The sequence below is a fragment of the Chenopodium album genome, chromosome 4 (genome assembly GCF_948465745.1).
Source record: "Chenopodium album chromosome 4, dcCheAlbu1.1, whole genome shotgun sequence".
Taxonomy (NCBI): Eukaryota; Viridiplantae; Streptophyta; class Magnoliopsida; order Caryophyllales; family Amaranthaceae; genus Chenopodium; species Chenopodium album.
In genome coordinates, this window is record NC_137837.1 from 56009273 (window position 1) to 56020034 (window position 10762).

The 10762-nt window shown below is 30.4% G+C and overlaps 1 long non-coding RNA gene across 1 annotated transcript; it reads left to right on the forward strand.

Annotated features, from left to right (window-relative positions):
* The first annotated feature begins 4386 nt into the window (after nt 1-4386).
* LOC145627016 (uncharacterized) lies at nt 4387-5414 on the forward strand. The gene is made up of 2 exons (XR_014111263.1): nt 4387-4674; nt 5228-5414. It is a non-coding gene; the product is annotated as an uncharacterized LOC145627016 (long non-coding RNA).
* Nucleotides 5415-10762: the final 5348 nt, after the last annotated feature.

Genomic DNA, 10762 nt, shown 5'->3' on the forward strand with positions numbered 1-10762 from the left:
TTTCACGTCATTTGATTATCGAACGAGGTGAAAGTGTGAAAAATCTAGTGATGTGGTTGTTTTTATGAAAATATCTCTTGTTCTGTTTTTGAAAATATTTCTTTTTATACTCTATTTATGAAAATAGCCAGTATAATTTAGTTTGGTCCATGATATGCATTAAATAATAGTGTAGTTGGATGGGGTTTGAAAAGATCTTTCCAACGATATATTATTAGCCTAACTCTGATAAATAATAAGGAAGTTATGGCCAAAATACTAAACTGGGCCCAAACCGGATTTAACCTACGATCCAATGATCATGTGGAGGGTCCAAAGGTTTAATCCCATTCCAAAACTAATTAGGATTAATTATAAGAGTCTATGAGTTTCTAAAAGATCTTAATTATCCTTTTTGAAAAGATAAAATTAAAGAATTTGAAATTGAATAAAAACTTTCCTTTTATAAGTCTTAATTCTATTCGAATTTAAAGGTGTTCAAAGACAGTCAGATATATTTTTGTGCCTCATAATTTTTATCCAAATCTTATATGGTTGGATAGATCTTGAAATTATCTTTCCAATAGTATATTATAATATTAATTCTGAGCTACAACGAAAAAGATATGAAAGTAATACGAAACTCTATCCAAATTTGACACTCTTCTACTATGTCGGCCATAATATTTTATCTACGGAATATTTTAATATGATTCTAATTGGGTTGGAAATTATACTTCAAGATCTTTCCAACGACATATTATATGACTTATTTGGACTTCTGGATCAAAAGATATGATAAAAACAACATCAGCAAAAACTGTTGTCCATCGAGTTTTATTTCGATTCGAATTCGGATTCTTTTCTTATTTTTCGACTCTCTTTTTCCTATAAATAGGGGTCGTATCTACCCTATTTAATCATCAACAATCATCTAATTCTATTCTCTCACTCTCTAAAATCTAGAAGCTTATTCTCTCTATTCTTTTTCTAAACCTTCCCTCTCACAAAATTCCTCATTTATTAGTTTAAAACATACCTAGCGAAGTTCGAAGTTGCCTTCTCCCTAGACGTGAAAGGTTGAAAATTTCTGAGGGTTTGGTCCCAAAATTCTATTTCAATTATTTAAATTAGTTGTTTTGATTTATTATTTTTATTGAAGTTACTAACACGTGTATTTTGGTATTAGAAAGAGATATGAGGCATCCAAATAAGGGATTTAATTACTTTAATTATTGATCTTTTGATATAGAAATCATGCTTAGATTATTTTGTTGATTCTTAATATCATGTTAGGACGTTTTATTACTTTCTATTATCATGTTTAGGGTTAACTAATAATTCTGATGTTATTATGATGCTTCCTATTTCTTTCCTAATATCATGTTAGTATCATGTTAGGGATAAAGCTTTAATCTTTATTGTTTAGTGACATGCTAGGGTTTGTTATTAATCTTGTTAGTATCATGCCTAGGGTCTTGCTAATATTATTATGCTTTGAGTATATTATCATGATGATGATGATTGTTATTATGTTGCTTTGATATTATATTTTTATTGTTATTGTTTGATCACGCCTTGTATGCATGTTTAAAGGGAATTTGTACTTGTAATCACGCTTAATAAGATAATTAATAATCTTGTTTAGGTCAATATGATTATAATTCAAGTGATCGCCAATATTAGTTTTTCTTGTGCATTAATATTCAACCAACATAGATTAAACAGGTTTAGGGTTAATATATTGATTGTATGTTAGTCAGAAAACGCACATGAATACGAGAAAAAAAATAAAGTATAGGCCTATTTTTAGGGAAAGTTCAATCTCTTTTAGTTTGGATTTGTACCTTCATCCCCGAACATCTAGTCATGGTTCCAAACCTATTGGAGTTAACGATCTCATGGATCATTAAGGGGTGTAACCTTCACCTTGTGAACTACAAGTTCCTAAAACTTGTTGGCGACTCTTTTACTCTAACTTCCTTCCCTTTGGACGCCATCATGCTTAAGTGTATGATCACAGTGGGGCTCAAGTGTGGGATGCTTAAAATATTCCCTACAAAGTTACTTTGTATATCAGTTTTTGAGGGTTAACAATATATGATTACGACATATTTATAAGCAAATTCATTATTACTCATTAAATTATTATATTTTAAAATTTTGTGAAATGAATATGAGTATCAAGATTTGTAAGCCGTGCATCGCACAGGTGCTATTCTACTTATAGGAATTTTTTAGTAATTAATTAATTTAATAATTATTTATTTGTAGATGAGATGATTAATAAATGAAGAATATATAATCTTGTTATAATTAGAAAACTTTTGATTTATTTGATTTAGGATTGATTTGTTATGATCACTGATTTAAAATTTATAAAATTATAAAGTACTTGACTTCAAAAGTTACTTAATTGTAATAAAAAATTATATAGTAGATTAATTTTTTGCTCTTTTTATTCGATACTAGTTTAATATGTGCGTTGCACGGCTTAAGTAGATATTATTTGTTTAAAATAGTTGTAAATATTTAGTATCTGAAAATAAAAATTCTAATGTGGTCACTCTCTTTTATGACCATCACTATTCTTCAATGTGATTAGCTAATCTTACTTTTCTTAAAATAGTTAGTCAAACCCCTTTTTTTTTATTTTTACTATTTAAAATACATTTCTATTTTCTGAAAAATATATTTTTATATTTTGAAAATCTTTTTTTTTTTTTTGTTCTTCATTGTTCTTCGTGTTCTTCATGCTTATTCAATGTCCTTTATCTACGGTTCAATCTAACATGTAATTAATGTTCTGTTTCCTTTAGTCGTGATTGCGCAACGATTGACATCAAAGACATGGCCGGATTCAAACAACAAATTCAAAATTTACATTTTCTCGAATTTCGATATTGGTTTTTTTTTATTGATTTTTAACATTTTCTTGAATTTCGATATTGATTTTTAATCCTTGAATAATTGGTTTTTATTGTACAAAGTCCAACAATTGATGCGAAATAAATGGTTTTATGCAATCAAAATCAAAATTTTAAAGTTTTCCATAATCTGGGTTCTACAGGAAGTTCTAAGAAGAAACCGATGCAATTTGTTTGCGCAACCAATTTGATAAAAAAAAACGCATTTGTTAATTTAAATCTGTTTGTGTATATGTAATTACCAGAACTGCATATTGGACATTACCTGTAGGGAAACATCTCCATAATTTATTGGTTATGACCACACGTTATTTTGGACATTACCAAATACTGCTTTTTAATTCATTAATATTTTGTTATGTTATTAATTGATAGTAAATATAACTTTGGTCTTAACTACACAAATCACATTTTATATGATACCAAGCTAAGGTTTGATATGAATGATTACTTATACATCTACTATAGCGGTTTTAATTCTGTAAGCATATACTTTAATATAAGTAATTAAAACATCCACTTATCTTCGATTGTAAGTAATCAAAAAATCAACCTTTAGAAAATTCCATGGGCATAATTTATGCGATTTAGTCATACTTTATGATTAAAAAATTAAAACATCAAACTTTAGAATTGTAAATAAGAATTTAGTCATACTTTATGCGATTTAACATTATAGATTACATTGATATATTTTCCATATACTTCCTCCGTCCTTTTTTTATTGCACCACAAGGGATTTCACGCTTGCCAATGCATTACTTTAGCTATCAATATCTTCAATTATACTTTTATAAAAAATTGATATTTGAAAAGTAGAGTTCGATAAGAATCTAACTAGATCCCACATGACTATATTTTCCCTAATGTATAAATCACAAATGATGGTCAAAGAAGATTAAGTGAATAGTGTAAAAGTCCTAATGGTGCAATAAAATAAAAACGGAGGAAGTATGATTTATACCTAATGATAATGTTATGTTGTTTAAGGCCCATTGTCCAAATACTAAATTGTTATTCAAATGAACCTTAGCTGTAAAAAAAAAAGAAAAAAAAAACAGGTAATGACACAACAATGTTTAGGAGAAAGCATATAATATGTTCATAAAAAAATAGCAGTTACGCGGTATCTTTTTCAATTAATTTATGTGTTTAAATTTTCAAATTAAATTCAAATTTCAAAATTTTCAACTGACCGCCCTTTGTTTTCGGAGGTTAGCTTCCAATATATTTGTCACAAATGTAATCACTAGGTGAAATAAGAAGAATGGCACCGCCTTAATGCCACCGGTTATTTAAAACCGGTGGGGAAAACATGGGTAAAATTAGGCGGGTTTTTTAGAAGAGGTTTTTGCCACCGGTTCGGTTCAAACCAGTAGGAAAACCATTACATTATTCCCACCGGTTTGAACCGAACCGGTGGCATTCCGTTAAAAAAAAAAACCCTTATATACCCTTAAACCCTATCTCAAAACACTACTCGGCCTCCCTCCTCATTTCTCTCTCTTGATCTCCTCTCCTCTCTCTCCTTCTCTCTCCTCTCCCTCTCTAGATCTCCTGTCCTGCTCCCTCATCTCACCACCACCGGCACCAAGTCTCCGTCCTCGTCTCCCCTATCTCTCTTTCTTTTTCTCTTTTGTTCTTCCCGATTCTCGTCCCCTTCTCTTTCGTTTCCACGAACACCACCGAAGATGACCACGAAGAACACCACCAAGTCCAACACCCAAGACCACCATGAAGACCACGAACAACACCGAATTTAATCAAGGTTGGTTTAATTTTTTTTTTGGTTTAATTTTGGGTTTAATTAATCGATTTTTCTGGGTTCTTACATGTGTTTTTTGGGGTTTATTTTGGGTTTAATTTTGGATTTTAATTTGATTTTTCTGGGTTTCATTAATCAATTTAAATCGATTTTCGGATTTCAATTTGATTTTCTAGGTTAATTTTCGGTTAAAATAACCGCTTATTTAGGGTTAATGCATGCGTCTTTGGGGCTTTTCTTTTATTTTTTTTATTTTCGTGATTTCTGGGTTTATTTTCTGGGTTTATGTTTGGGGTTTCTGGGTTTTTTTTATTACGAGTACTATTTTCTGGGTTGATTTAAATTTCCGTGATTTTCTGGGTTTAATTTTTGTGATTTCTAGGTTTTTTTATTATTATTTCCTGGGTTGATTTTATTTTTCGTGATTTTCGGGGTTTATTTTTCGTGATTTATGGGTTTTTTTTAAAAAAAAAAAAAAAAAATTGAGTTCATGAATCATGGAGGTTTTTTTAGTTTATTGTGAGTTTTATTAATTTCGGTGTTTTAATTGATGCAGGTGAAGAATCAAGGTGTTGATTTTGGAATTTTAATTTCGATGTTGTAATTTTTTTTCTTCGATGTTGCAAATTTTTTTTATTTTTTTTTTATTTTGATGTTGTAATTTATTTATTTTTTTGTATTGTAAAATAACAATTTAATGATACATAATTCTGATTGTATTTCATATTCAATTATTCTTTTTTATGGTGTTTTGCTTATATTTTTTGAGACAAAGCTGTGAATTCACTGATTATATGTTGATTTTGGAAAAAGCAAACTAAAAAAAATATGAAATGGCACCGGTAAACCGATGCCAATTGACGTTAATACAAAAAAAAATAAAAAAGGGAATAGTTATGGCACTGGTTAACCATTGCCAAAAATTAATTATAGCACGGGTAACTGGTGTCAATATTAAATATTGCCACTGATTTTTCACCAGTGGCATTTGTTGGATGAATTGGCACCCCCCAAATTATTAACGGTTCAAAATCGGTGTCTTAGGGGGGTTTTGAACCGGTGCCAAATTGAGTTTTTCTACTAGTGAAGGAATGGAAATACATGTTGGACATTACCTGTAAGGAGCATTTCTATAAGTTCTTGGATCCGACCATATGTTACTTTGGACATTACCAACTACTGTTTGTTCATTTATTAATATTTTGTTATATTATTAATTGATGGTGAATATAAATTTGGCCTTCACTAGACAAAATCACATTTTATATGTTACCAAGATAAGGTTTGATATCAAAGATGAATTATACATCAACTTTAGCTGTTTTAATTATGTAAGCATATCCTTCAATATAAGTAATTAAAACATAACCTATCCTCAATATAAGTAATTAAAACATCAACCTTTAGAAAATTCCATGGGCATAATCGTTTAAGAACCGTAACTAAGAATTTAGTCATACTTTATGCGATTTAACATTATGGGTTATATTGATATATTTTCCACATATGATTTATACCCAATGATAATGTTATGTTGTTTAAGGCCCAATGTCTAAGTACTAAATTGTTATTCAAATGAACCTTAGCTGTAGAAGAAGAGACATATAAAACATGGGTAATAACACAAAAATGTTTAGGATAAAGCACATTATATGTTTATCAAAAGACAGCTCTGACACGATATCCTTTTCAATTTATTTATGCATTGAATTTTTCAAATGAAATTCAAATTTCAAAATTTCAACTAACCGCCCTTTGTTTTTTCAGAGGTTCGTTTCCAATATATTTGTCATAAATGTAATGACCAGAACTACATATTGGACTTTACCTGTAAGAAACATTTCTGTAAGTTATTGGATATGACCATATGTTACTTTGGACATTACCAACTATTATTTGTTCATTTATTAATATTTTATTATATTATTAATTGATGGTGGATATGAATTTGGCCTTCACTAGATAAATCACATTTTGTATGTTACCAAGATAAGGTTTAATATCAAAGGTGAATTATACGTCTACTTTAGCTGTTTTAATTATGTAAGCATATACTTCAATATAAGTAATTAAATCATCAACCTTTACTAAATTCCATGAGCATAATCGTTTAAGAACTGTAACTAAGAATTTAGTCATACTTTATGCGATTTAACACTATGGGTTATATTGATATATTTTTCACATATGATTTATACCCAATAATAATGTTTTGTTGTTTAAGGCCTAATTTCTAAGTACTAAATTGTTATTCAAATGAACCTTAGCTGTAGTCTGTAGAAAAAGAGACATATAAAACACGGGTAATAACACAAAAATGGTTAGGATAAATCATATTATATGTTTATCAAAAGACAGTAGTGACGCGGTATCCTTTTCAATTAATTTATTCATTGAATTTTTCAAATTAAATTCAAAATTTTCAACTGACTGCCCTTGTTTTTAGGAGGTTAGTTTTTAAAAGCTCAATTATATCCTTGACATACGCTCAACCTTATAATTAACACAAAAAACACACACACACCCCACCAAAAAAATGGGGGATTCACAAAATTCCATTTCTCGAGGTTTATCTTCTAGTTTTGGAGGGGGCATGGTGAAATGTGGATGTGGAGTTCTCTCTAAGATTCGAACTGTGAACAAGCCTAACCATAATAAGGGAAGGAAATTTCATGGTTGTGGTAAATATCCGGTACCTTATTCTAAACCCATTTGTAGTTTATGGTTCAATTTTAATGTATATGATTAAATTTAATAATTTTTAATTAGAGTTCCAAGTAACAATTAAGGTTTATTTAATTTATATAAATTGCAGGAGGCTGACAGTGGATTTTTCAAATGGTTGTATGATGGTGTCGGTGTATGCGTCGAGTGTGAGATGATGTCAAAGAGATTGGATGCAAATGAGAAAGAAGTTGAATCTCTAACTATAAAGCTAAACAAATTGAAGATAAAAAATCACAGTTTCAAGAACAAATATGTGACTTGAAAAGCCAATTATGTCAATCAATCATGGAGAATAACAGATATATTGCATACACATCTATGATTTTGTCTGCACTGGTTATTTCATGGGCTATGTTTGTGGTCAAGTATTAGAAGATAATTGAATAAAATGCATTGCAGAATTACTAGTTGAGGATTTGGTTAATTCTAAATATCATTTATTTTACTTTTTTTTTATTTATGTTATAATATTAAAAAAAAAAATACTTCGTATCATTTAATACATTAATTCAAATTCATGACAATTTTTAAAAAATATGCCTTGATTTCCTTGAATACATTGAGTTATCAAAGGAAAAATGGCTTATTATGTATCAGTACTTGTATTATCACTAACCTAATATGTTTTGTAGATATAATGGAATATTTACATATCCTAATTGAGCTCATATAAAATGGGGATATCAATTCATATGTTTCCAATTGTAACACATGTTAATTAAATTTAATTAGTAACTAACTTTTAAAAATTAACTATTCAAAATAATTTACAAGGAATATTAAATTCGGGTATAGATAGAGACCCTTTAATATTTAAAATAATCCCCTAATATAAACCCTTTAATGCTGTAAAGGTTGTGAAAATAGGGAGCTTTCTAATTCAAAATTCAAAGTATGAACATAAAATACTTTAACATAAAATGAAATTAATTACGTAGAAATTAGTCACCATACATTACAAACACTAAATATGTGACATGCCACAATTACAGTTTCGCCACATTGGGCCAAAATACATGCTAGTACCCACATAACAATTTACTACTTAAAATGTCTTAGGATCATAGTTGAGAAAACAGAAATACAACAATAATAGTATATAGCTCTTTGGCATACATATATACATAGACGAAGCCTAAGTATCATAGAATTTTTCATTTCCAGAATCATCATCTTCATCAACAGGTGCAGGAGAAGCCTTTTGTACACTCTTAGAGTTTTCGCCCTCACCTTCATCTTCATCGTCACCAAAATCTCCATCTTCCAAACAAAGAACAAATGTAATTTGGTTAAATGTCTTTAATTGATACTGTAAATTAAAATGGGTAATAACACGAAAAACATAGGGTTATTACCAATTAATACAAAACAGACTTGTTATGTAGAATTCAGCAATATAAGTGCACTAAAAAATGCACTTGTTCAATTATATAAATGACAAAATAGGTGTGTCAAAACAATGCCAAAATAAAGAACAACACGGTCATAAACATGATTTAAATACAACTATGTATAACGTCATTACATGAGATTAAATTAAAAATAAAAAATACCAGAATGTCACTGGAATTGAAATTAACATCAAAATCATACAGGTAATGACCCAAATAATAATTAGTCATTGGTAATAACCCTATGTTTTTAAATATTAAAACAGGGGATTCTTATCATGCATTCATCAATATAGTTAATTTCCAAAATCAGGTAATCACCAGTGACAAAACATAGAACAGCGCGATCACAACATAATAGGCATGCAATGTAATATAACTTGTAAGGTCATTACATATAGGATCATATATGATTTTAAGGTCAACATTACCAGAATGTCCATAGAAAATTAAGCATAAGGACAATATAAAAAGGCAATAACTTGAAATATAGTTAGTCATTACCCATGGTTTTACAAATAAAAATGTAACAAGCATTCATCAATATAGGTTATATCCCCACATTATAAAATATATTACCAATAAAAAAACAGAGAAAATCTTAACATAACAATATATAATTGGCAACGTACAACAACATAAAATGTAATTACACATGTAATTAGACATGAAATTAAGGTCAACAATGCCAGAAATTCTACATATTATGAAACATAAAGACAGTAAATACCTGAGTTCTCATTAAGGGCATCTATTCAAGACTGTACAATCTCTTGGACCTCAAGCATAACAGCATCAGTGAAGACATCCGATCTAAGGCGCTTAAGAATTTCTTGCACGATCTTGCTCTGACGCATGACAGCTTCAAAGGATGACGCATAACGGTTTCCTTTGCCATCTTCCGCAAAATCATCTATTGCCGCTTCTTCCTCTACACATTGCTGCTTTCGAACAGGATCACGTGATACCTCTTTAATTACCCACTTTTCATCGTCGATACCATATTTGTAACCCAAAGCATTATGAATTGTACTTGAGTTAAATGGATGTTTTGGTCCACTTTCCATCACTTCATCCGATAAATCGACCTCAAATCTTTCAAACACCTTGGTAAACCACATACCATAAGGAAGGAACAACCCTTCCTTTGTTCCCTTTTGAACAGTATTCATGTAATCAATCATCCTCGGCATATTCATCTTCACAGCGACGAGGACAAAGTACATGACCAACATGTCTAGTATGTCAAGGAGGACAGTGTCCCCTTTCGCATAAGGAAGGACTTGATGAGAATGAAATGCAAAAGTCAAGTTTGTAGCAGTAGTTCATACACTTCTTGCTTTTTATCTCTGCCAGATTCATCTTCCATAAGCACAAAATGAGGGATTTCTCAACATTAAATTCTGTTTCTATACTCCATTTTTTCCCTTGGAGCTTAGCTTGCACCCCTTGTATTAAAATCTTCAAGATACTGCTCAAGGTAGCATCATCCAACTTTATCTCCTTCCCCTTCACCCAAGTGTATATTACTCCATCTTGTTTGTTTGCATGATCGAAGGGAGTGTAGCACTGTCGAACAAGGTTGGGTTATATGGGGTAATTTTCTGCAAGCAACGTGTCCCATCCTTGGTGTGTAAACCACTTTCTTAAAAAGAATCAACATGGGCTAAGTCAAGGGTCTCAGAGTCTACATGTTTCCCTTCACAGATTTTTCGTTTTGCAAATGTCTTAAAAGTATAATTCACGGTACAGGGAGGACTTTGAACCTTTCATCATCAGTTGATGTTTGCATTGGCCTCTTCTACTAGCCCTTGTAGCAAGATAAAGTGGGGTAGTAGTGGCCGAAGCATGCCTTCTTGACCTTGTGTTTGGAGAGTTGGTTGGTTTAAGACCAATGATTGTATGTTGCCCTAATCTGTTATGCGGGTTCTGTGGCCTTGCTGATTGCTTCACTCTAACCATTAACTGAAAAA